This window comes from Enhydra lutris, unplaced genomic scaffold (genome assembly GCF_002288905.1).
Source record: "Enhydra lutris kenyoni isolate GAN:26980312 unplaced genomic scaffold, ASM228890v2 scaffoldscaffold76, whole genome shotgun sequence".
Classification (NCBI taxonomy): Eukaryota; Metazoa; Chordata; class Mammalia; order Carnivora; family Mustelidae; genus Enhydra; species Enhydra lutris.
Window position 1 is genome coordinate 124,477 of NW_019154160.1, and position 27,065 is coordinate 151,541.

Below are 27,065 nucleotides of genomic sequence, written 5' to 3' on the forward strand. Positions count from 1 at the left end.
TTGAATGAAAAGACTTACTGTTGGGTGATTTGTGATGAGATGATAGCCATTTAATAATCTGAATATAGAATTACCGTATCCAGCAATTCCACTTCTAAGTCTACAGCCGAGGGAATTGAAGTTGGGCTCAAACAGCTACTCGTCCATCAGTGTTCACAGCGGCATTTTCTCATAACCGAAGGTAGAAACAGCCCAGGTGCCACTGATAGACGAAAGGATAAGTAAGTGCCGTACTCCTGTGATGGGACATTCAGCCATGAAAAGGAAGGAAGTCCCAGCACGTTGCAGCATGGATGAAATCCAAAGTCGCTGTGCTGAGTGAGATACGCCAGACACCAGGAGCAACTATTAGCCGATTCCATGTATGTGAGGTCCCTCGATTAGGCAAGTTCACGGAAACCAAAGGTAGACTCGATGTCACAGGGGCTGAGGGCAGGAGAAAGGAGAGAAATCACTTAATGGTTTCAGAGGTTTTATTTAGGGTCATTGGAGAGTTTGGGATGTAAATGGTAGTGATGGTTGCACAGCATTGTGATACTCAATGCTATTGAAATGCACACTCAAAAATGGTTAAGATGGCAAATTTTATCACATGTCACATATAGATATTCTACCACAACTCAAAAAATTAAGAATATAATATATATTCTTAATATATATATATTAATTATATATACAAATAATATAATATATATTCTTAATATAATATACCAAGAACTATTAAATGTGCACTTTATTTTTTTTTAAAGATTCTATTTATTTATTTGACAGAGATCACAAGTAGGCAGAGAGGCAGGCAGAGAGAGAGGTGGAGGCAGGCTTCCTGCTGAGCAGAGAGCCTGATGAGGGGCTCGATCCCAGGACCCTGGGATCATGACCCGAGCTGAAGGCAGAGGCCTAACCCACTGAGCCACCCAGGCGCCCCTAAATGTGCACTTTAAATAACTCAATTGTATGGCATGTGAGGTATACCTCAGTATAGTTCTTTTTTTTTTAAATCACTATAATTAAAGAAAGAAAAAAAAGCTTGTGACCGAAATTGGCCAAGTGCTGATCACGTGGTAGTTGGCTACATTCAAAAGATTCCAAGATTCTGGTCTGGATACTTCTGTGAAAGGACTTTGCAGATAGAATTAGTTATAGTTATTAGTTACCTATAATTTTTAGCGACCTAAAAACAGAGATTTTTATCCTGCACAATGCAGGTGGGCCCTGACAGCCAGAAGAGGAAGGCAGAAGAATCAATTAAGGCAAAAACACAAAGCAGGCAAGATGAGGCTGAAAGGTAGGAAGGACGCCACCGGCCATCGGGTGTCTTCAGAGTGGAGCAAGGCAGTTACGAGCCAGGAGCAAGGTTACCTCTACTGGCTAGAACAAGTCCTGGCCAACAGTCAACAAACAGACCTCAGTCCTACAACCACAAGGAACCAGGTCCTGCTACCACCTGAATGGGCCTGGGAGCGGGTTCTTCCCCAGAGCCTCCAGGAAGGGGCGAGGCCCTGCAGACCTGGTGATCTCTACTTTTGAGTATGTTTGTCTGTAGTTTTGTTTCAAAAAATAAAAGGTAAAAAGCTACCTCATAATCATCTCACATATACTTGCATCCAGTTAGGATATGTGTTACAGCATAACTGGTAGGTTAGCCTTGTTTGTTCCACAGCTCATTTGGTTTGCAGACTCGGAGCCCTGCATTGGCAGAAAACTCACTCTAGGGGGATTCGAGTTCCATGCGGTCATTTCTTAGTCACTGTGGGCTCAAACTCAGTCATATCCAGGAGTCCTGTTGAACCCCCTCCTTCCTCAGTGTTCTCCCCAGACCCCTATCTAGACTGTCTACAGCTTGAGGACCTGCCGCTTAGGACGCCCCCAGGCCAACGCCCCCCACCCCTAGTCTCAGGCTGGACTTCAAGCCGCAGTGGCGGTGGCCGTGTTTGGCGGCTCATTTTACAGCGTCTCTCTCTGTGCGTCTTGGGGTGTTTGGTCCTGTGGTCCTCATGGGTCACTGCAGCCTCCTTACCCCCGCCCCTTGGCTGACAGGGGCTACGATGTTTCCCTCGCCACAAGTGCAGAGGGGTCAGGTGCCGCTGTCCCTCCATGCCCCAAGGGGGACATGGCAGTCAGTGGGCTGCCCCCTTCTTCTTTCCACCCCACCCTCTCCCTCGGCTCTGAGCCCCCCTGGGGGCTCCTCCGTGCATGGGTGTGGCCTTGCACTTCTCTTCCTGCTTATCCCTTGTTCACCAGCACCCCAAGGACATCCCTCCTGGGAACGTGTGGAGCCTCCATAGCCGGTCTCTCAGGGCGGGATAGAGAGAGAAAGGACATCCCAGAGGACGATGCCTCAGATGATCAGTTTACCTAACACGTACACGTACATAATTCAAGAATCCGAAAAAGAAAGAAAAGCATCACAGGGATGAAAAGTACTGTCAATAATGTGATAATCGCGTTGACACACGGTGACAGCTGGCAGCTACGTGTATCGTGGTGAGCATTTTGTGATGTATATGGTCGTCGAATCACTACGTTGTCCACCTGAAAATAAATAAATAATAAAGGCATAACTGATCTAAAAAGGCTTCTCAGAGGGAACAGATGCTGGGTCTTAAAAGGCAGGCCATGTAAATGCCATCGTTTCGGCCAGTTGTCCTAAAGCGAAGTGAATCTCACCTGCGACCTCGGCCATTTCACGTCAGTACTCCGACAACTGGGGTTTCTTAACTGAGGAATTGAAGTTTTGGGGGGTCTGCCTAGTAATCCCAGCACAGCTTCTCCTGTTTCGTTCATCCACTCATGGATTTAAAGAACCATCACCACAGGTACCTGACTCAGTGGGGTAAGTGTCTGACTTTTGGTTTCTGCTCAGGTCCTGATCTCAGGGTCGGGTGGGGGGATCGAGTTCCCCCAAAACCCCCACATTGGGGCTCCTTGCTTAGCATGGAGCCTGCATGAGATTCTCTCCCTCTCCCTCCGCCCCTCCCCGCTCCCTCACACTCTCTCTAAAATAAATAAATCTTAAAAAAAAAAAAAAAAAGCAAAGACCACCATGCATTGGTTCTCCTGACTCAAAAAACATAAACGGTAAATTTAGAATGTTTAACACTGAAAGAGGTACGAAGCAGAGTCTCTGTTCCCGCCCCCTAGGGATGAGAGGGTGTGTGCACCGTCTGGACACATCAGTGCTGCGGATCAATGAGTGACGGGCGGCAGGTGCTCCTGAAGGGCGGAAGAGCAGAAGGGCTGCTCCAGACTCTGCAGTCAGTGCTCCTTTCAGACCCGACAAGCAGGCAGGGTCCGCTCCCTCACGTTAGCTTGGCAGATGCAGGGAAGGGGCTGGAGCGAGCCCCTTGACCTTCCCTACCCTGGCGTTTCCCGCCTGGGGAAGGGATGGCATGAGACGCCGGTGCCCAGTTGTCCACCCGCCACTGATCACGGGGGTCTGTGCTCCCGGCGGCTACACGGGGGCCTCCATGTCCCCCATGCTGATGTCCACACGCGCCCTGCGGGCCCAGCTGCCATCCTCCTCCTCGAGGGCTTACACGGGGAGGGGTAGTGTGGGGCAGACTTTCTCCCCTGAGACCTCCACTTCCTGTCACATCAGAGCCTCCTGAAGCGGGCGGGGGAGACCAGAACAGTAAACGCACAGGCCACTTTCCACAGGGAAGGTGGCCCTGCACGTGCCCCCACCCAATCCAAACCGCCAGACGGGCTGCTCTGACCTTCCCCACCGTGTGCCTCCCTCCACAGTCCCTTCCTTGCCCTCCTGTCTGGGGGATGCTTCCAGGGTGGCTCCTGAAAGACTTCCAAGGACAGAAGCACATCACATCACAGTAACATTTGATGGGGAATGGGAATGACGACACACCGACTCACTAGGATTTCTCGGGAAGGGCTGAAATCACTCGCGTTCAGGTCCCGCCACACACACCTGCGCGGCGCCATAAGGGTTTGATTTCCTAAATGCCAACATGGACCACACGCTGGAGCTTCCGTCCCTGCGGAACTAAGCAAACCTGTGACAAAGATGTTGCAAAGATAATGGATATGTCGGGGGGAAACGTGGTCTTGAAAAATTCCTTCAGTGGGAGCCGGAGCGAGTGGCTCCGGGACGACCGGCCTGCAAGGAGGAGGCTCCGGGACCCCTGCAGCGCGGTCCCTGCCCCGCCGCGGCGACGCTGTCCGCACTGGCACTGGCCGCGGCTCCTCCGGGGTCAGGAGGTCCCGCCGCAGGCCAAGCACCTTATGGTGCGGAAGGACCGCAGGGGCCTTTGTGAAACAACAACAGCCAGAGTTAAGGGATGGAAGGGCCACAGGAGCTTCAAGAACAGGCTCTCCGGCTGGCTTCACGGTGGCTTGAAGCGAGCTGGGACTCCATGCGCCCCGGTGACAGCCTGAGAGACGTCCAAGGTTTCCCTCCGGGCCGGTCTTATCACAGGCGATACCACAGGAGACCACTAGAGGGCAGGGAAAGCCTCCCGATGCCTGTTTGCGGGGGGGGGGGGGGGGGGTGGCGATATGGGGGTGGGGTGGGGATATGGGGTGGGGTGTTGAGGCTCCCAGGCCTGAAGGCCCAGATAACTTCCCCAAAAGACTTTGCTTAGGCTTTCCCATCGTCCTGCTCTAGAACTTTCCTAATACTGGTTAGTTGCCTCACCTGCTACTGAAGGAAGTCGAAATGTCACAATTTCTCAGCGTCTTCAAGCCTCTCAATGGCAGATTTCCCCCACAGAGCCCAGCGCCCTTCCTCCCAGCGTCCTGTCTTCCTCAGTCAACGTTTGCAGAAGTCCGTGGCGCCCCTGCCACAGCAGCACGGTCCGCGTTGGGAGGACCACACGGAAGCCTTCCTAAGTGTGCTCATGTGTACACGGACGTGTATACTCACCCCTCCGGAGCCCAGGTTCCCAGTGCATCTAAGTGGAGGCTGCCATGGAATTCCAGAAAATGCGGGTGCTATGCCAGGGAGACCCAGCGAGTGTGTATCTAGTTGCTTAGGAGATATTAATGCCTGGTGGTGCAAAACGATCGGCTCAAATATTAAGTACGGACCCTCCAGGAAGAAGGTTTCATCTGATGAATGTAAAAGCGAAAGGGGGTGCCTTCCTCACAATAATCTTGTGAAGTAGAATTTATTGTGCCCATTGCACGAGTCAGGAAGTTGAAGCCCAAAGTGACGTAACTCCCCAAAGGCCAGTCAGTCTGTAACTACCAGAGCAGAAGGTGCCTCTGGATCTGGTTTGCTCTACAGGCCACACTCAACACATCCTTCCCACCTCCCTTCTTATAGAACATTTTAAGTAGAAATTAGAGGTTTACTTTTACTGCATTTTTAAATTTTTTAAAAAATTATATGGAATTTACTTGTATTTCTGTATTTCTTTAACACATTTACATTACAAGGTTAAGTTCAAGAAAAAGAAATCACCAGAAAGCTCACTATTTAGCAATCATTCCATTAATACATTGATATCTTATCCCAGAAATGTAAACACACACATACACACACAATCATCTTATGTGTATATTGTAAAATGTATATAACAAAATATGGGATCCTGTTTAATATACTTTTAGGTATTTTGTTTTCCATTTAAATAAATGTGCATACGAACATCACTTTTAATGCCCGTAATGGTATTATATTCTATGAATGGACAATCAACTCTCACAAACTCTCTTGTAGACAAACATTTAGAATGTTTCTTTTCTCTCTCTCTCTCTTTGCTATGGCAAATAACACTTAATAAACAACAAAATGTCAAAATGTCCTTATTCACTTCTCTAGAATAAGACTCAATATTATTCAAAATGGTAAAGCTTTTGATATATACTGTCTAGAAGTTTGTACCAACTTATACTCCCACCAGCAGGAGTGTCTGAGAGCACCTACTCCCTGCGTTTTTATTCTTGAAGAGTTCTTTTTTCTTTTCATCTCTGCCAGTCAGACACATGAACACCGAGGGCTGGTTGTTTAGTAAAGCTTACATTCTCTTAGTTGAGTTCAACTTTTTAAATGTATATTTATCATTGTAAATTCTTCTATCAATTGCCTATACAAGTTTTTTGGGTTTGTTTTGTTTTGTTTTAAAGATTTTTTTTTTTTTTTATTTGACAGAGAGAGATCACAAGTAGACAGAGAGGCAGGCAGAGAGAGAGAGAGAGAGAGAAGGAAGCAGGCTCCCCGCCGAGCAGAGAGCCCGATGCGGGACTCGATCCCAGGACCCTGAGATCATGACCTGAGCCGAAGGCAGCGGCTTAACCCACTGAGCCACCCAGGTGCCCTTGTTTTGTTTTTTTTTAATTGGAACAATCTTATTGACTTATAAGCACCCTATCTATTTTTAAGTTAATTAGCCTTTGTCTCATATATTGTGAATAATACATCCCAGGGATTTTTGGGTTCGGGATTTCTCTACCTTACAGGAGGCTTTAATCTATACGTAGTGGGAGAGGGAGAAGCAGGCTCCCTGCTGAGCAGAGAGTCCAACATGGGGCTCTATCCCAGGACCCTGAAACCATGACCTGAGCCAAAGACAGAGGCATAGCCGACTGGGCCACCCATGCGCCCCGCATCCCACATATTCTTACAGTTTTGTCTTGATGTGATGTTGACATTCCTCCCACCGAGAAGAATGCTTCCGTTCCTTCCTTTGAATCTAAGGGGGCCCGTGACTAGAGAGGGGCTACCTTGTCGTGCCTGGGCTAGACTATGCGAGATAGAAGAGTTTCCTGGTCGCACTGGATTCTCTCTCTAGCATCCCGGCCTCCACAATGTGAGGAGGCTCAGGCCGCATGGGGAGGCCACGTGGATGTGTCTGGCCTGGAGGCCCCGCTGAGGCCCCAGCCTAGAGCAGGCATCGACCACTGGACATTCAGGTGAGGAGACCTCCCAGGTGACTCCAGCCCATGCTGCTAACAGCAACCCCGTGGCCGCAGTCCGGTGACCCTAGTCAGCCTTGTGTTGCCCGGGCCAGCCCTGTTTTAAATCAGAACCTCGGAGGCCTGGAGCAGGCTTAGTATTCTTTTGAGCTCTGCACGAGTGACTCTGGTATGCGGCAAGGTGAGAATCACTGAAAAAGTTTCTGGGGGAAAAAAGAACCTTATGAGATGTTGATAGGGAGCTGGTTGCATCCATACATAAATTGGGGAAGAATCATTATCTTTTTTTTTTCCTTTAAAGATTTATTTGCGAGAGAGAGTTGCGGGGGAGGGGAAAGGGGAGAGACTCTCAGCAGACTCCCCACTGAGCGCGGAGCCAGTGTGGGGCTGGATTGCACGACCTGACCCGAGATCACGACCTGAGCCGAAACCAAGGGTCAGATTCTCAATGCACTGAGCCACCCAGGCACGGTGAGAATCAATGTCTTGATAACACTGAGGTTTCCAATCCACCAATACGGAAAGTCTCTCCATTTATTTAAGAAGAACTATAATTCCTGAGCAATTAGGACACTCTGGTCCTTAGCCTAAATCATGTATATAATCATATTTTTACTGATGTGTCATCCGGGCCCAGAGAGGTTAAGACACCTCCAAAGACCACACAGCGAGCGTGCCAGAATTCCGAGCTTGATCTGTCTAATGCTCTTTCTCCTTCAATCTGCTGCCTCTTCTCACTAGTAAGGAGGCAGACAGCCCCCAGCCAGTTCTGGTTTAGGGCATTTTATTGGTATAATCAATTGCCTTTAAAGAGAGATGAGGGATTGATAAAAACGAAAAAGAGAAATCAGGTTATCTAGAGTAACATGGAAATATGTCCAAAATGCCAAGCTAAGTGAATAAGGAAGGCATAGAACACTGTGTATCCTACTACCCATTCTGGAACAACCAAGCACATGTGTTTGCACATGGGGAGGGCCTGGAGGGGACACGAGAAATTCCTCACAGTGGCTCAAGGTGGGGGGATGTTTGGGTGCTGGTGGGGTTAGCGGGGTTAGTGAGAAGGATTTTAACTTTCCATTGCAGACTATCCTCTGCTGTCTTCAGAGTGCTTTATTATAAGCGTGAGTTACCTTTACAATTAAAAGAATTTCTAGTTGTGAGAGATGGGGAAGAGGGTCCCCATGTTGCCAATTGCAGAATCTTGAAAATGAGAAGCTCCTCGGTTCCCCTTCCCCACTGTGGTGACTGTGGAGTAACTCCATCCTTCTGAAGGTCACGGGTACAGGCTGCGCCTGGCAGGGGTGGGGGCGGGGGAGGCAGGTGTGTACACCTGTGGGAGCAGACCTGTCCCTGTCGTGCCCTGTGCTCCCCCGGGAGGCAGGCTGGGCGTGTCGCTGTAGCCGCTGCCTGCAGGATGAGGCTGAGGGCTGTCCCCGGGGTGTTCACAGACCGCTGACCCCATCTCCAGGGCCGCTCAGCCGTGGCTCGCGAGGGCTTGCAGCAGTTCCTGTCCACGGACAAGGGCACCATGTGGAAGTGACAAAGAGGAAGCTGTGGCTCTGGGGAGGGCCGCCTGCTCCTGCCCTTTGGGGGATGAAGGGCTCCTGCAAAAGGCTCAGCAGGATGGGCCATGCCCCCTGGTGCAGCCTCGGGGGTCCCCGGAGACCCAGGAGTGGATGAAGTCTTCACTCTGGCTCTCTCTCTCCTTTGTGTCATTGCCCGCATCCAACTGCACCCAACAACTCGCCCTCCCCAGGGCACTTTTCACACAGCACTGCAATGGCCTATTTCTGTGTCCACATCCCACACTGGCCTGCGAGTGTTTTGAAGGCAAGAACACGGTCTTACTCCTCTTTGCTTTCCCGATGCCTGGAATCCTACAGGCAAACAACAGGGACATAACAGGCACACCCTAAGTTTTGGAGGGAGGGACGGAGGCACGGATGGGGCTAATGCAGGGGAAGCTGACATATTCCCACCAAATGAATGTGCCTCCAGCCCAAACTCTCTCTTGTCGCCTAGATGTGGCCCCCCACACACTAGCCCGCTGCCCTATGAGTGTGGGCCAGAGAGGTGCGTCTTGCTCTGCACACACAACACACCCCAAAAACACTGGGTGTCTGTCCTCACTGGTGCTCCCGGGTGTCCAAGAAGAGAACAGCCTGATGAAAGCTGGTTTGCAGAGCCCCAGGTGGCGCAGGTCGGCCGTGAGCACTGTTGGCCACTACTTACGGGGGGTCACTAAGTGGGAAACAGATGCAGGACAGGTAAAGGCTGTGCAGGCTCAGGGCCGGGGAGTCTGCCGTGGTGCTGGCCGGCTCCCAGCTCACACCTGTGTCACCGCAGAGCCGAGCTACATAGACTGAGCGCAACGCGAGTCCTGAAACACGGTCTGGGTGAGCCTCGGGAGTCGAGAACCCGGCTTAGGGGACTGAGCCCGGTGAGGGAACAGCGCAGCCACCGCCTGTTCACCTAGGGGGTGATTTGACCGACGATGTTGGTTCTTAACATAATCTGAAACTACCCCACACACGGAGGTCAGGGGGAGGCCGAAGGAAGAGGCAGGCTACTCCAGGTCGGTGGGTGAGAGGTGGTTTTTGTTTTTGTTTTGTTTTTTAAGATTTTATCTATTTATTTGAAAGAGAGAGAGCACAAGCAGGGAGCGAGAGGAGCAGACTCCCTGCTGAGCAAGGAGCCCGATGCAGGACTTGATCCCAGGATCTTGAGATCATTCCCTGAGCCAAAGGCAGATGCTTCGCCAACTGAGCCAGCCACGCGCCCCTGGTGTCAGGTTTAATACACAAAGGGAACTTGGATAGAAGGCTCATCTTGGGCAGAGGCAAGGGGAATGGATCCCTACAGCTGCTCACCAGATCTTAACAGTTTCTACAGAGAGAGGTCTTAACTGGGGCCAGTTAAGTAGACTGGGCAGGTGTTCTCAACACCACGTCATTATCTCGAGGCTGCGTCCTTGGAGCCGCCTCTAGGAATAGGAGAGGCAAGCAAGACCCCCATTCTGAGGACGGGGGAGGGGCCGAGAAGCTTCTGATTGCCTGGGCCTGGCTTGGGTCAACTGGCGGTCACATCTTTTTTTTTTTTTTTTTTTTTTAAAGATTTTATTCATTTATTTGAGAGAGAGAGAGAGCAAGAGAGCAGAGAGGTCAGTGGGAGAAGCAGACTCCCCGCCAAGCAGGGAGCCCAATGTGGGACTCGATCCTGGGACTCAAGGATCATGACCTGAGCTGAAGGCAGTCGCCTAACCAACTGAGCCACCCAGGCGCCCCTGGTCACATCTTTTTGAAGACTTCGCCCAGAAGCCGGGCACTGGGGCCCTAAGCATAAGCAGATGACGCTTTCTACCCAGAGGTAGCGGACATGTTATTTTAGGACAAATGATTCTATTTAATGAATATGAATATTTTATGCTTCTCCTCTTGTCAAAAAGAATTGAGACAGCTGCCCACGTCTTCAGGGAAGTGGGTTTTGATATGTTAGGGAGTTCTGTGTTCTGGAAGGCTTCAGGCTTCTCTCAAAGGCTTTGTGGCAATTTGCATGTGAGATTCCTGTGACCCTGACTTGAGTCACAGGGTCACAGGGGACAGTGGGGAGTAAAGCAGCCTTGAGCCAAGCAAACTGTGTCAGGCAGAATGGGGGGTGCCCAAGGAGCTGGGGAGGAAACAAACGGCTGCTGTGGGCGTCCCTCCTCAGCGGGTCCTACGGTCCTAGCAGAAGGTCACATCACTGAACTGTCCTCTTCAGGGGCCAGAAACTGGCCACTGTGTGGAGAAGCCGTATCTGTTCATTTCACTGCGATGTTATGATCATCCCAGCCCTGAGCTTAGTGACTCCTTTAATATTTTTATTCCCTTCGCTCTTCCTGCCTTTGACGTACCCTGGTGATACAACTGAGGAATCATTCCTTTATTTTGAAAAGCTAGAATTTGCTGGTCACCCATTTCATTTTTTTTTTAATAGTATTTGCTTGTGCATCTGGAGTTGAAGCAAAGATAAAAGCTCCTCTCCCCAGGGCAGTGTATCATCTGCTCATTATTAACAAGTACTTTGAACACGGAGGAGAATCGGGATTTTAGCGTGGGGTTAGTTGGCGATTAGAGCTCCTCTGCTGTATTCTTTTTGTATTATTCATTCACTACTCAAAGATCCACTTCGTGCTTATATGTTGCTTACAAAACCTCATGGCTATTTGTAAAAATTCCTTTTATTTCGAGCTATAATTGACAGATAACATGATATTAGTTCCAGGTGTCCCCCATCAGGATTTGACGTCTGCACACATGGAGAAGCGATCACCACAGTAACTCTAGATAACAGCCATCACCATACAGAGTTGCATGTTCTCTTCCTTGTGATGAAAACTTGCAACATCTCTTATCAACTTTCAAACGTGCAATACGGTATCGTTGACGATATAGTCAGCGTGGTACCCATGACGAGCCCAGGATTTATTTTTTTCATTTAATAAGTGGAAGGTTGCATCTTTTGGCCCTCTTCACAGTTATTTAAATTCCCAACAACATGTATTGTTTGCTCTACAAAACTGTTGTTAGGAGGCATCCACACTCCCGGCGGGGCTGGGCTGGAGGAACCCAGCACGTGTAGGTGCTTACTCTCCGTGCCGGGTGTCGGTGCCGGAGAGCCTCGGCTGACATCCAGCGCACCCCTAAGCCAGAAGCACGACAGGACTGGGGAGGCTGTTCTCGAAGCTGGATCACACGGGTCGTGAGGCCTCTGCTGGGACTGAGTCCGTCCATCCCTGGGACAATTCCACCTCTCTGCGATCGCACTCCAGGGAGCCAGTCTGTCCCGCAGCTGCGTGTCCTTCTTTATAACGACGGGAATGCCCGCAGGAGGGCAGCCGGCGGACGGCGGGACCTGTGTGCGCCCCCAGTGAATGTTAACTTGTTAACCTCACACACGGGCTTATCTCTGCAAAACAGCTGATGTATCGCTGTCTTGGGCCACCAGCCTTCACTGGGGTTTTGTCCACAATCCTCCTCTCTCTCAGCGACCATGACCTGCATCTAGAGGGCAGCAGCGACACACGGGTTCCAGCCTGAGCAGGTCCAAGAACACTGCCATGGGCAGCATCTCGAGGGAAGGTGAGCCCAGCCCAGGCTGCGGATCCCTGGCCCGGGTCACAGAATTGCCGGAATTTCTGGATGACCCGCTAAATCCGAGGGGAAAAGAGCTGGCGGAGAGGAGGAGCTGGGGTAGGAGGACCGGGAGGACTGAGAGGACTGGGTCTTCATCGGGTCACAGAAGGCCTGGAGTCTCCGCCCAGCCCTGTTGCAACTCGATATTGGGCAAGGCCAGCCGGCCGTGAGTGCCCTGTTGCAAAGTGACGCTTCCCTGAAGGGCCAGGCGGGCGGGAATTCTCTGCGGGCGGAAAGCGGAACCGAAGCTCTGTCCCTGCGGGTGAAAGTCCAGCCCACGAGCCACCCCCCCTCGGCATGCCTCTGCGTGTCACCAAATCAGCCCTGGCCGCAGGGCCACGCCACGGCGGCTGTGACCCAGACTCCCAGGGAAGTGCACTGGCCTGGGGCCCTCTTCGCCCCTGTGAGTGACCTTTCTGCCCTCCACACAAATCCTAATTTTTGTAAGCAGACCTCACCCGTCGTTTGAAAAACATCATTCTCAGGTCTCAGGCCTAATTTTCAATTTCTAGTATTTTTCCTCTAGGCTCAGTGTAGCTTCTTTTTCCAGACCTCAACTGTGAAAGACCTGTTCTCACACCCAACGCCCTCAGGCTTTGGCCCAGGCCCCTCACCACCCTCCTTGTCAAGCCTCCTTGTCCTCCAGCAGCCCCGGAGCGTATGCGTGCGAGCGTGCGTGCGTGCGTGCGTGTGTGTGTGAAACTTTCCCCCATGAGGCAGAAGCCAATAGATGGAACAACATCCAGTCAGTCAGTCAACAAACATTGATTAGGAACTTCGTGTGCGTGGCCCAGGGCCAGAGCAGTGAGAAAACAAAATCCCTGTCTTTCCGGTGGGGGACGGCCCGGCAGTCACTGCTGAGAAGAGCGGGGTTTTGAGGCAACCGGACCAGGCAGGGCCACGCCACTAACACCAGAAAAAGGCCAAGCGGGTCTCGAGCTGACCCAGCCACGCACACCCATCCCGGGTGGGGCTCGCCTTCCGCTCAGTGCCCGCAGGCCTCGGGTTTCATCTAGGGATACCTTAGGAAAGCATTGTTTCTCCCACCAGGGTCTGAACGCTGTGAAGATCTCTGAGAGTCTCCACATCTGCCTGCAGGCTGCTCTCTTTTAAGGAGAGGTTGGGAGGAGAGAAGATGCGTTTCTTTCCAGGCCTCGACAGTCTGGAACTGACTCCAGACATGTGGCACCCGGGCAGCGGCGGGGATGCCCCAAGGGGGAAATCAGAGGAAAGTGGATCTGGGGCCGGGGGTGAGAGGAGCTGGACTCGAGCCAGGCCAGGTAAGGTGGGAAGAGCAGGGACCCGAGGGTCACAGGACCACCAGAAAATGACGTTCCTTGAGTGCCGAGAGGAGGTCAGGCACTCGTCACAGTGGTAGCCCATGGGGGGTGCGGGGATTGCATGGTAAGGAGGCCCTATGTCCATCCTCCTCCTGTTCATCTCCAGCTGTGTGTCCCCTCGTGAGTTACTTAGCCTCTCTGGGACTCATTTCACTCATCTGGGAAACACTTCTAATGATGCCTCTTTTAGGGGATGGTAGAGATAATGTCTGGAAGGGAATGGGCACAGGAGAGGCCTTCCATAAATAACGCTGATCTTAGTTACCATACATGCATACAACGAGTCTGGGAGGTTTATACCCTCGCAGAAATCTTAGAGATCATCCAGTCCAGTGGTTCTCAAACTTGGATCAGAACTACCCAAAGACACATTAACATGTACATTTCTGGGCTCTACCCCGCAGAGGTTCTGATTCAGTATGTCTGGGTAGAGGCTGAGAATGTGCGTTTCTAATAAGTCCCACGTGATCCTGATGCTCTTGGTTCAGAGACCACATTCTGAGAAACACTGCGGTAGCCGACGTTACTGATTTTAGAGGCAAGAGTCCTGAGGCTCAGAGCGTTTGCTCCTCGCCCATGGTCAACAGAATCTAGGCTTCCCAGCTCCTGTCCAGGCCAAGGTTGGAGACAGGAGAGCAAAGTGCCAGGCACCCACGGAGCGCCAGATGCAAGAAGTCAGAGTCCGGGCAAAGGGCTCCAGGATGCATCCAAGGTTCTAGCAAGAGGACTGAGCTTGACAGGGAGCAAAGGAAGGGAACAGGCCTCAGTGCAGGCCTGAGCCACAATAGCCTAAGTCTCTGGGCTCAAGGAAGTGTGTGTGAGGATAAGGTGTGGGTGTGCAAGTAGATCAATAATTACACAGATGGTGTGGGTGGGGATGGGAGATGAGTGTGTCTGTGTGCATGAGTGTGTAAATGTGATTGAGTGTGCATGAGTGTGTAAATGTGATTGAGTGTGTTTGAATATGTGAGTCTGTTGAATATGTGAGTCTGTGTGTCTGTGAGAGAGAATGTATTCATCTTTGGGAATGAGTATGTGAGTGTTCGAGTGTGAGTCTGGGTAATAAGTGTGAGTGAGCAAGAGCATGAGTGAGTGTGTTTGAGATGAGTGTGAGCATTTCTGGGTGAGTATAGAAGGTGTGTGATTTGTGTGTGTATAAGTGTGTAAGGATATGTGTGTGAGTGTGTTTGAATACATGAGTCTGGATGGTGTTTAAGTATGTGAGTTTGTGTGTGTGTGAATGGGGGTGTTTCTATGTGAGTTTCTATAGGAGTGAGAGGACGTGTGAATGTGGGTGTACTAGTCCACTTGGGCTGCCACAAATTACCACAGACCGAGCAGCTTAAACTATATAAGTTAATTTTCTCACAGATCTGGAGGCAAGAGGTTTGAGATCAAGGTGTTGACCATGTAGGGAAGGAAATATTTTCCTTCTACCCCTCTATGTTCTTCGCTGATACACTAAATTGACATGAGATAGATTAACAGGGAGAAATCAAATTTAACTTTGTATGTGCAGGAGCCCCATAAAAATATGAGACCTTGAGGGAGTCAGACAACTGAGGCTTATTGTGCCATCCTAAGCTGGAGCAGATGGAGGCCTGGGGCTTTGGCGGAGGAGGGGGTGGTCTACGGCACAGACCACGAGAAGAACAGATGCTCGTCGTGCCTTGCAGGTTTGTCTTTCAGGTAAGACCGTTATCTCTGGCCATTGCTGTTATTTGAGGCCAGAACCCCATTTAAATTCTTCTAGGCAATTAAGAGAGAGAGAAAATTTTTTCTCTGAATGTTCTGGGTCTTGACTGCCTTCAGCTCAAAATAATCAAAAAGCAGCACATTCTGAGGTCACATACTCTCCCCCTCAGCAGGTTTGGCTTCTTCTAAGGTCTCTGTCCGTGGCTTTAAGGTGGCCGCCTTCCCCTGTGTCTTCACATGGTCATTCCTCTGTGTGTCTGGGCCCTAATCTCATTTTATTATAATGACAACAATTAGAGTGGAGTAACTCCTTCTCTAAGGACCTCATTTAACCTTAAATGCCTCTTTTAAAGGTCCTGTGTCCAAATGCTGTCACTTTACTGAGAGTCAAGACTTCAACACAGGAATATCAGGGGGAGAGAGTTGGGCCTGTGACAGTGTGTGTGTGTGTGTGTGTGTCTGTGCCTGTGCTTACAGAAAGTTCCAGAGGACACCCTCATCAGCGGCCTGTCCTTCAGGAGCCCTGGCATGTAAGAAATCTGCCTCATCCTGGGCTTGTGAGTTTATGAGGGAGGCTGAAGAGCTCTGACCTGCCACAGGTTCACGTGATTCTTGTCAGGATTGGAGACGAACTCCTCCTAAGTTCCCGTAGTGTGTCACCTGCGTTAGGTGACGCTTTCCCCCAAGCGCTGCCCCGTGACAGCCTCGCCTTCACAAGCCCGCCCTCGCTCATGTTCCCTGCACAGAAGAACAGTTTGAGAAGCGTGACTGCCCTCCAAGGACACGCTGGTTCTGCCCACACCAGCCCCCGTGGCCTTGCCTCCGTCAGGAAGCACTCCTCACACGCTCTGGTCCTTTGCTTGTCTCCGAGGCCAGATCCCATGATTTTTAAAGCTAGAAAAGATGTTTTCGAGACTCCTTCTAGTTAGGAAAGCTTGTTCTTTCATAGAGAAAGAACTGTTTGTGGGCCTGAGGGGGGATGTGGCAATAATTAATTTCAGGCCTTCTGAAAGGCGTGTTTTCCATTTGGAACGGATTATTACCCAATAGACCATCCTTTATAGGAACCGAACAAAGACTCGCTGACACAATCCCAACTGTTGGCTGTTCCCAGGACAGCTGGACGATTATTCTGCTTCTGGGTGCGGCACTCACAAAAGCAGGGACCCGAGTACGCAGGGACTCTTTGTTTGAACCGGACAAGTGCTGAGCAACGAGCCACCAGTAAAAGGTCTTGAGGGGTCTCTGGGGCTGCAGTCCTGTCACGAGGGTGGACGGCAGGCTGCAGGCCGGTAAGCATGGGGACTGGCTTACTAGTCCGACTCTGTCACCGGGCCCATGCCATCACGGTCACTGCCATGGTGACCCTTCCTTTCAGAAAAGCTTTTGGACAGGACACATGTCAGTCTACCTAAACTCCTTACGGAGCACCCATTGTATGCAGAGCCCTGGGAGGGAATCAAAAGAGCTGTTCTCAAGAATTTTTATTTCCTGCTTCTGTGCTAGATTTAAAAAACCATAATTGTAACTCTAGACATGAATTAGGGTTCTCCGGAGAAACAGAACCATTAGGAATATTGACAGGACACAAAACGAGATTTCTTTTCCAGTTTACCAAGATGCAATTGGCATATGACATTGTCTAAGTTTAAGATGTACAACATAGAGGTGTTTCAGAAAAAGGTTTATCCTGAGGGACTGGCTCAGCAGTTACGGAGGCTGAGAAGTCCCACCATCGGCTGTCTGCTGGCTGGAGGCCCAGGAAAGCCCATGGGGTCATCCCAGTCCAAACCCGAAGGCCCGAGATCCAGGGGAGACAATAGTGTAAGTACCAGTACAAGTCTGAAGGCCTGAGAGCCGGGAGCACTGATGGCCAAGGGCAGGAACAGATGAACGTCCCAGCTCAGGAGGAGACAATTCACCCTTCCTTTGCTTTTCTGTTCTCTTCAGGCCCTCATGGACGAATGATGCCCATGGGCATTGGTGAGGCCATCGGTTACTCAGTCTACTGATTGAAACGCTAATCTCTTTAGGAAAGGATCTCAGAGATACCTCCAGAATAATGTTTAACCAGCCCTCTATTCACCCCTTAGCCCATTAGGCAGGCACATAAAATTAACCAAAACATGAGGAAAAGGACTGGATGGAAAATAAAAAAAATAATGGTCATTGATCATACTGAGTTCGTGGGAATATGGCTAACTTCATTTTTTCGTCCTAACTTTCTATGTCATTTTTTGGCTTTTACCGTCAAAATAGGCTTTTTAAAGTGTGTGAAATGTCTGTGTTGTGGTCACTGCAGTCAGCTCGGACCAGGAGTGCCTCCCTGCACCCCCCTAGAGCCAGGATGGGGGCTCAGTAGCACATGGGGGACGACCCCAACAGGGGCAAACCCCAACCATTCTTGGGGCAGAGTGGGGCCCAGATGTGCACAGAGTGTTCTCTACACACTCTGCCCCAATAACCTGAAAATCTGCCTCCATTTTTCACTCTTCTCTGTCATATTTTCCCACTCATTCTTTCATTCAGCCGATCTTTGTTCAGTCGCACTCTATGAACCATGAGCTACCCCAGGCCCTGGGCAAAACAGACTGAGAATCAGGCCCCAGATGCCCAGCTTTGGCTTCTAGAAGAGGTAGATATTTAAACAAATATGGAAACAGGAACAATGATGTGACATCAGAGCTCGGGGCTGGGAACCTGAGCTGAAAGAAAGGGAGGCTTCATGGAGGAGGTGATGCATTTGAGGTGAGTCTCAAAGAAAACGCAGCAGATAAATAGTTCCAAAGACTTTCTGTGAGGCGGGAACTATGCCAGGAAGGCATGGAGGATTCAGCTGCTGTTGCCTCATGGGGGGCAATGGATGTTGTTTATAGGAAGTGGCTGTGAGGACATGAGCCCAGGCTCGTCTGCAAAGGAGTGTGGACTTATCCTATGGGCAATGGCTTGCTTGGGTCTAAAAGCAGAGTGAGGACATAGTAACTGGCTATTTAGCAAGAGAATTCTGGGGCCATCAGAAGGATGGGGAAGCCAGGTACCGGGCTAGAAGAGCAGAGAGAAGGCCGGGGCGGAGGGTCGATGAAGGTCTGATCTAAGGACCCAGCAGTGGCTGTTAACAAGCTACTGTATTACTGTGACTTTCCCATCAGTCAGGTGGGAGGGGGAACCCAGCAGGTGCAGGCCATCTCCTCTAGTATGAACATACTCCCGACACCAGGATACCCTCTTAGGTCCTTACGGACCCCTCTGTTTCTGCCGCTGACGCTATGCCTACAGGGTCCCTGGCTGCCCTCCTGCCCTTGTGCCTGGAAGGCAATCTCCAAAGCCCAGGGTTGGGCTCACCTCCTCCGTGAAGCCCACCAGGGAGACCACTCTCCCTCCTCTGATTGTCATGGCATTGATGTCCACACTCTTTCATCCTGGTTTTGCACGATAGTTACACCTTCTGAAAATGTGTCACATCTCAGAGTACAGATGAAGCTCTTTGTGGGGAAGACGACATGATCTAAAGCCTGTCTGGGCCTCAAGGTGCCGGCACGGTAAGCCGGCCTAACCGACAGCAACAGATGAGTGAGTGACTGACGGATTGTCACCTGTCACTCTGCTGTCCTCAGTGCTATTTGTGGACAGATGGGGGAGTGGGGTGTGGTTTGTGAGAACAGGCACTGGGCGGGAAGCCAGAAGCTTCTGCACTTACCGTAAACTCACAACCTCGGGCCACTTCACATCTCTGGACTTACTTCCTCATCAGCGAAAAAGCAAAGGCAGATCTGTAATCGCTAACTCCTTGTCCCTTTTCACTGACAACAGAATCCCCTTCCAAATGTGGGCTTATTAGAGACAATAGGTGGAAGTGAATCTGCTTTGCACCAAACCCTCCTCTCCCTCTCCTCCCTCCCTCCTCCTTCTCTCGGATCCGTAGCAGACTTAGAAAAACAGCTGCTATACTGCCAGCCTCGGTGGTTTCCTGCAAGACTCAAAGGCCTCCAGGCTCCAGGATGGCACAAATGACCTGCGGGACAGCTCTAGATCTACGCACAGCTCTCGTCTGTTATGCTGTGGCTGGGTCTAGGTTGGGGCCTTGGTCAAGCCCGTGCTACCTAACTACAGAGAAACAGTTACTGCAAAATTTCCCGAGGAAACCGAAGCCAGGGTTTGGTTTCCACTTCGATTGAGCAACTTCCTTCCAGGCACTCAGGCTCCTCAACAAAGTGTTCTCTTTCAACAGAGGCAAGTCCGGCAACACACAGGGGTTGTGATTGTACGTGTGACATACATACACACATGCACTGTCGGGAGGAAGCCGGGCCCATGGTTACTCTCTCGTGGGGGACGTTTATCGAAGTTTGGCCACCTTAAAACTCTTAAGAACCTGGGCTAGGTTGAGTCATGTTGATGGGCAAGGTGGAGGCAAGGGACAGTGAAGGATGTGATGGCAGATTTAAGCTAATGAGGGTCACAGCAAATCCCAGAGGACAGTTCATGTCCCACAGGCAGCCACCTAAAAGTAGTTTAAATCCACACCGAAGGGGTCCAAGACTCTCATGAAGAAACCTCCCTTTCAAAGTTGTGTCTTCTCTGCAAAACAGCTGAGGCTCGAGGTCCCCCACCAGCCCAGCTGCTAGGCCCCCACCCGGCCCCCAGCACCCCAGGCAGGACCCTCCACCAGCCTCGCCTGGCCCTGAGAAGGAACAGGAAACCCTTGGCCAAGCTGGTCGCCTCAAAAAGGCCTAAATTCCTGGGTTTGCTTTTTTCCGACCTGTTCCTAGTTATGTTTGGGCTAGTTTGGGCTGAGGGACTACAGGCGCTCCTTTCAGCTTTCCCCTTTCTGTGGGTACCTTGATCACAAACTTCCCAAACCCCACTGCCTACTGGTTACCACTTTAGCCAAACCTTGACTTCCGGGTCGCTAATCCATTTCCAGGCTGCTAATGGAGTCTGTGTCTCTCTCTCTGTCTCCCTGTCTGTCTCCGTCTCTCTGTCTGACTCTCTCTCTATATATATTCAATCTCCACAAATAACTTCCAGCTTCAGCCTTTTCTGTCCCTAAAGGAACAACTGTAGTCAAAGATAGCCCACTGACCCTATCTACCTCTGAACAGCACAGTTCCTGTGCTCGCCTCTCGGGTGCTTGTCATAGGGACTCTTGGGAACTGTGTCATCTCCAACAGAAATGACCTGCAGAGTCATGGTGGTTAGTGTAGACAAGCAGAGGGCGGTGTTACTGTACATGTTTATGGGGGATTCGGCCCAAAGGACCCCTCGGTACTGTGATGGAGTGAGTGTGTATGTGTGTGTCTAGAGAGAGACAGACAGACAGAGATGGAGACAGAGTTGAGCATTCTTAACAAGGGGCTTCTGTATGCATAGACGGGACCCAAAGCGAATGAGCTGTTCGTTCAGTATATGTGCTGCCGGAGCAAGCACAAGCTGTTTGCTCATAGGACAGACGAAATATGGCCTTCCTTTGGCATTCCCTGCAGGCGATGGCAGCTCTGGCTCTGGACACTTACCCCACGATCCGGGAAGGGCCTCGGAAGTGAAGGTGGTCAGGAGAACCGCCCAGCGCTCTGCAGTGGATTCCGGTCACTCTGTGGGAGGTCCCCCTGCTCTACGTGCATTTCACATGTGACGATTTCCCTGTCTCAAGCCGGCTTCGTCTCTGCGGTCACTCATTTCCGTCTAATCACCTTTGGGCACCAATACAATTTAGGAGCAACCACCGGACAGGCCCAGGTTCCGAAAAGCTCCACACGATGATATGTTTATTGTGCCCCAAACACTTTTTTGGGCCCTTAACATGCTCTACCTCATTTAACCCCAGAAGGGTGCTTTTATAACCCTCGTTGTTTTTTTTTTTTTTTTAAGTAAACTCTACACCCAACATGGGGCTTGAACTCATGACCCCAAGATCAAGAGTCACATGCTCTATTGACCGAGAGAGCCAGGCACCTCATGTAAACCTTATTTTTAAAAAATCACTTTCGGCAGCTGAGGCTAGTAGCCTGCCCATGGCCGCCCCGTCAGTAACATAATGAGGGTGGGATTGGCAGTCTCCCCTGCAGTCCCCACCGGCCGAGGAAGGAGTTCTTGGAGCCTACCCGCCCAGCTTCAGTCCCTGCTCGTCGCACGCCAGCTGCGAGTCTTGGGTGAGTTTCTGCACCTGTGGCTCGGGGCACTAACAATAAATGATACTTATTCTCGGGGCCATAAAGGGCTCATCGTCATGTGGCTCATCCATCCCTGCCTCGTGTTTACGAACACCAAGACAGACTGACAAACGTTTTACTCTGAAAATGACAAGTTCAATGAACTCTATACAGCCTCCATGTCCTCCGAGTACTAATGTTTTGCCGCCTTTTAAAATCTTTTCCTCCTCTGTACATGCTATCGTTACGGATATTTTTGTGGGACCATCTGAGAAGTGAATTGCAGTAATTGTAGTATTTTGCCTCTTGCTTCTAGGAATTGGGAGATATAGCTATCTAGCTAGCTAGCTAGATAGCTATATCTATATCTATACAGCTAGCTAGCTAGATAGCTAGATAGCTATATCTCCCAATTCCTGGGTTCACTTTCTTCTGACCTGTTCCTTGTTATGTTTGCACTAGTTTTGGTTGGTGGACTACAAGAGCTAGTTTCAGATTTCAGTTTCTAGATATATATAAATACACACACACACACAGATATATACATATATAAGTAAACTGACTACGCACACACACATCTAAAGCGACAATACAATTGTCATATTCAGGAAATTCAGCATTAATACGACATATGATCTACTGTAGAGCCCGTATTCAAATTTCACCAATCAACCCAATACTATCTTTTAGAGAAATTGCTTTTCCCTATTCCAGGAGCCAACCCAGCATCACACTTTGTCCGCAGTGTCGTGTCGCGCTCATCTCCTTCACTCTGGGATAGGCTCTTCAGCCTTGCTGTGTCGCTCATGTCAAACTACACAGGGCTTCTAGAACGCCTCTCGCCTGGGCCTGTCTGATTGGTTCCTTGGGATTAGGTTCAGGTGACGCACTTTGGGCAGAACCACTACATAACGTTATGTCCTTTGTGCATCACGCCGAAAGGGACATGATGTTCGTTTGAATTTGTGGGGAGATACCAGGGGACTATATATATCCTGTTCCTCTCAAATTTGCACCCAGGGGTTTCTAGCACAGACCAGAAAGCGACACATTCCACGACACAGGGACCCAGTCTGTGCCTGGCTGCCCACGTCTGCCACGTCCCGCTGTGGGTACCCCCTGTGTTGTCCCTCTTCTCCCCCACTGTGAGGACAGGGTCGGCTCCCCACGCCTCCTCCTCACCCTTCCCCGCCTGTCACAGAGTTTTGCACAGAGAGGGACTCCATAAATACTTGTTAAATCTAAATAAATGTTAAACATGCATGATCAGAGGTCCCGGGTATCTGGTCAGGATTAATGTCTCAATCATGGTGACGTAAAGAAAGATTTCATTTATACTGAATTGAAGTGAGGCTCAAGGAACACAAACATTCTTTGTTTCATCTGCCTGTGGGGGACTCGGACAAGGAACTTGGAGTGGAATGAATGTAAAAAGAAGGAGGGAAGGAGAGACAGAGAGAGGGTGGGGGAAGGAGTGAGAGGGGAAGGCAGGGAGCGGATGGGAAGGAAGGGCTGGGGGTGGGGGAAGGGAGGACTCAGTAGGAACGCACCTCCTGACCCAGCCACTCTCCTCCGTGCTGGGTTTACAGCAGCAGAGTAAGAGACCACCTGGGTGTCCTTCACCGGAGAAAAAGCACATTGTGGTGGATGTGGATTCATTCATTTAGTCAACAAATATTTACTGAGAACCTCTGTGGCCTGGCACGGTTCTATTTGCGGAGGCTATAAAGCAACGTCCCTACCTTGAAGGAACACACACTTGAGTGACGGCTAGCTGACAATGCACAACTATCCCCCACGTGCACACACCCGTGGGACCACACTTACACTCATACACACACATCGGGGTGCAGAGAGAGGCACAGGGGTACAACACCCTGGGCCGCCAGAAGCAATAAGCGAGATTCGCGAACAGAAGAAAACTTAAGAACACAGTCAGCTGAGAGAAGGCAACAGAGGGGACGCCGCAGTCCCATCTGTAGAACTTAGGGTCACACACACGGATGTCTGTGTGTATACGCACACACGTATACCCCATGCACGGGCAGGAGTGCACATTTACCTCGGGACAGGTATGTACTCATGTAAGTGTGGAAGCCACACGGCGAGGACGGAGGTCGGCAGGGGATAGATGGGAAAGACGGACATGAAACAGACAAGCTCCACCCAGATGAAGGACAGGAGGCCGGGGACCAAGGTGTCTGAATGTACCAAGGACAAAAGCCCCGGAAGGGAGACACTGTCGCCAAGGACAAGGAAATGGACACCTTCCCCCTCCTCCCCACATTCTGGAACCAGGGCGGCCTGCAGTCTTTGTGCTTCTCCCTCTGTCTGTGCTGCTCAGCGCCCTGGGGAGCAGCAGGAGTGAGCATGGTAACAGAAGGAGGGGCCAATGGCTCCCCTTGGGAAAGCTCAGTTTTCCCCTCTGTGAAATGGGAATGATAAGAGCACTCATTTTGGGCCCCCGGGACCCGAGGCCTGTAAAGCTCTCATCACAAGACCTGGCTCACAGTGCATTCTTGGAAATTCTTTATTAACGTCCTTATCTTTTGCTGCCATGAAAAGACTGCCAAACCCGCTGGGTGCCAGAGCCTATTCGGAAGACGGTTGATAAAAGTCTGGTAACTTTTGCCAAATGATGCCTGTGGCTTTCACTTTCTAAACACGGCAACCTTGACCCTTCTTGGTCAGTTCCCGGGATCGGGGGCTAGAGATCACTCTGGTACAAACCCCACCTGGGCGTGTTCCTGTGGAAGAACCAGAGGAAACCCAACACGGCCCTGCTGATCTGTCTGAGAACGTATCAGATGGCTCGTGTTTAGTTTTCAACGGACTGTGCTCAAGATGGATTGTTTTTTCTAGAAATTTGCAGTGGGACCCCACAAGTGGCGGGGTCAGAGCTGCAGGAAGAAGCGGCGTGTGTGAATGCGGGTGTGCCGGCTTGCTGCAGGTGTTTGCTGAGTTTCCATCCGTTTGTTGTATGGCCCCAAATCTCATGCTATGGCACCGGCACTCAACCCTCAGCTCAGGCCGGCGTTTATGCCTGAAGTTGGCGGGGTAGCTCTGGCAGGAATTATGAGCACCGTTTGGAAATCTGTACTTATCCGAGGCTCCAGGTTGCAGCATGGTGGTAATTACAGGCCGACCCAGAGTTTCACCGGAACAAAGGGTGGGGCAGCTCTTTCTGGCTGAGATTACAGAGCTGTCACGAGTGCTCAGCCCACTGAGTGGTTGGAGAACAGAGAGAAGGGTCCCCTGGGAGGACAGGGACACGCAGCTGTGAGTCCCAGGTGGCTGCATTTCTGCCCAGAAAAACACAAGTCGACAAGCACAACACTTGGGATTGACTCCTCAGAGGTCCGCAGAAGGTGCTGGACGGCGAACTCCTTGTGGTCAGGGACTGTGACTAATGGACCTTGTTCTCCCAGAGGCTGACACAAGACCTGGCTCAAAGCAGCCATTCAGTGTTTGCAAAATAGAATCAAGGGTTGAGGGAATTTGATTAAAGCTAAAAACAAAGGTAGCTGTCATATCTTTTTGCAGGGCTGCTGTCAAAATGAATACCAGCTCTTATGTACAGAAGGGCAACTAACCACCACCTTATCGGCTTCTAAGATCTTTTTTCCCTTTAGAAATGTCAACTGCAGGGTCTCCCTGGGTGCAATTACCAGGAACGTTCTCGCCAGCTCAATCCTATATTCCTGTTTGCATTAATGGAATAGCATGTATGCACCTGCCAAATGCTCTGATTCTCCGTTCCCACACTCACCAAAGCCAGGTCACTGGAGCATCTCTGGTCTACAACTGCTGGCTCCCTCTGGGAGCAGGGCAGTGGGCAGGGTCGGGAGGAGTAGCAGTTGGGGAAGGGGAAGAGGAAAGGCTCCTTCTCTCTCCTGCCTCCTGGGGTCCAGTCTTTTCCTTAAACCTGCAAAGCCAGACCCACACACACATAAAGAAAGAAGAAATGGAGGTTCATTTTGCTCTCTGGTGTCTCGCGTCTGGTCTTCCAGGTCATTTCAAGGTGTCTTGTTCTTCCAAGCAGCTGCCGACCAACCGCAGTCCGTGCTGCGTGCTGGGCAGACAGGAGTCTCATGAACCCACATTCTCACCCTTCCCTGCGGACTCCCTTACTAGGCTGTTTACTGTGAACACCTCTTTGTTTAGAACGAGCGCTTCTCTCTGCTACCTGAATCACAGATGAGTACAAATATATGATGGCGCATGGAAAATTTCCCTCAGTCTCCCCAGCCTTCTGAGCCAGTTTAGAGCCAAAGAAGTTCTCTCCCTCCCTGGATACACTACATCTATCAGAGCAAGTTCCTCTTCTTAGTCAGTGTCTTACAGACAATGGTAATGGAGTTGATCTTCTCAGTTCTGGAAAGAACCCGCTGAAGAGCTAGGACTCCAGCTCAGAACCAGGAGGACAGCTTTTCCCTTTACTCCTTGTCAAATTCATCACTAGGTATCAGAGGAGATTTAGAATTGATGGGTGTGGTGGTTTCTTGATCAAAGAGTGGTGTCTGGCTGTGCGTGTCCTGGCACCAGCGCCCACGCAGAGGATCTGGTGAAGAGCGTGGTGCTGAAGGGGGGTAACATGGTTTGAATGGCGCTCTGCTGTGGCCATCTGCATTGCCTCAAGCAGAACCGAGAACCGCTCTGGGCTGTCTGCACTGGGAGACGGTCTAGCCGAGCAGTGAGGGCCTGGCCTTCGTGCCAAAGAGCCGGGGTTCAAATCCTGGTTCTGTGTTCTCTTTTTGAGCAACTTAACGTCATACACCTTGGACCCAGTTGTCATGATTATAAAAGGAGAATAGTAATTGTACCTATTTATAGACTAGTCCTGAGGATTCAATGATTTAATTTACATAAAGCTCGTAGAAGAACCCTGGGGACCAGGGCAATGGCTCAGAAAAAGAAAAAAGGAGTTGACATTATGGATAAAATGCGGCTCGTATTGCCCACCTTACGGGAGAGTCTTAGGAACGAAGAGCCCCAGCTCCGTTATCGGGCGCCCACCAGGCCCTCAGTTGTGCCTCAGTCCCTCCCTTTCCGACGCTGGGGCACCCAGACACTTACTTACGTGAGCACACGCGGGAGCTGTGAAAGGAGAAGAGCAGGAAGCAGATGCCGTGGGTGATGGTGTGTTGGAGCACATGGGAGGTGGGAGTGTTGTTACCCAGCGGCCTAGGACCCACAAGGTTCCCTGTCCTCTCTGCCATCCTTCTGCCTCCAGCTTGTCGCTCAGCAGGGCAGGCCCCTCAGAGGCACTGGACCAGACTCTCTCTCTCTTTGTTGAACCTCTCTCCGGAGGCTGCTGGATCAATATGGTGGCCCCCAGCACAAGCCCAAGACTCTGGGACAGTCTACGGTTCATCTGAAGAATCATCCATCTTTCAGAGCAAGCTTTGGCAAACTTCTTCTGAAAGAGCCCCAGAGGAGGGGTGCCTGGTTGGCTCAGCCTGTTAAGCGTCTGCCTTCAGCTCAGGTCGTAATCCCAGGTTCCTGAGATCGAGTCCCACGTCAGGCTCGTTGTTCAGCAGGGAGCCTGCCTCTCCCTCTGCCTCTCTCTCTCTCTGTATCTCATGAACAAATTAAAAAAAAAAAAAAAAAAAGAACCACAGAAGAAAACTTTACTACTTTGTGATCATTTGCCCATACGCTCTCTGTCACCATCACTTGATTCTGCCTTGGAGTTCCAAATCACCAAGGACAATACCTACACGAATGGGCATTTACCAGGAAAAGTTTATTTAGGGGCACGGAAATTTCAGCTGCATTTCATTTCCACGGCTCACGAAATGCATGTCTTCTTTTGATTTTTTTTCTCAGCC

At 50.7% G+C, this 27,065-nt stretch overlaps 1 long non-coding RNA gene across 1 annotated transcript; it reads right to left on the bottom strand.

Annotated features, from left to right (window-relative positions):
• Position 1: 1 nt before the first annotated feature.
• On the bottom strand, positions 2-26,667 carry LOC111160480. Its single transcript, XR_002641484.1, has 3 exons — positions 26,311-26,667; positions 25,004-25,159; positions 2-426 (listed from the first exon to the last, which is right to left on the bottom strand). It is a non-coding gene; the product is annotated as an uncharacterized LOC111160480 (long non-coding RNA).
• Between the last annotated feature and the right edge of the window lie 398 nt (positions 26,668-27,065).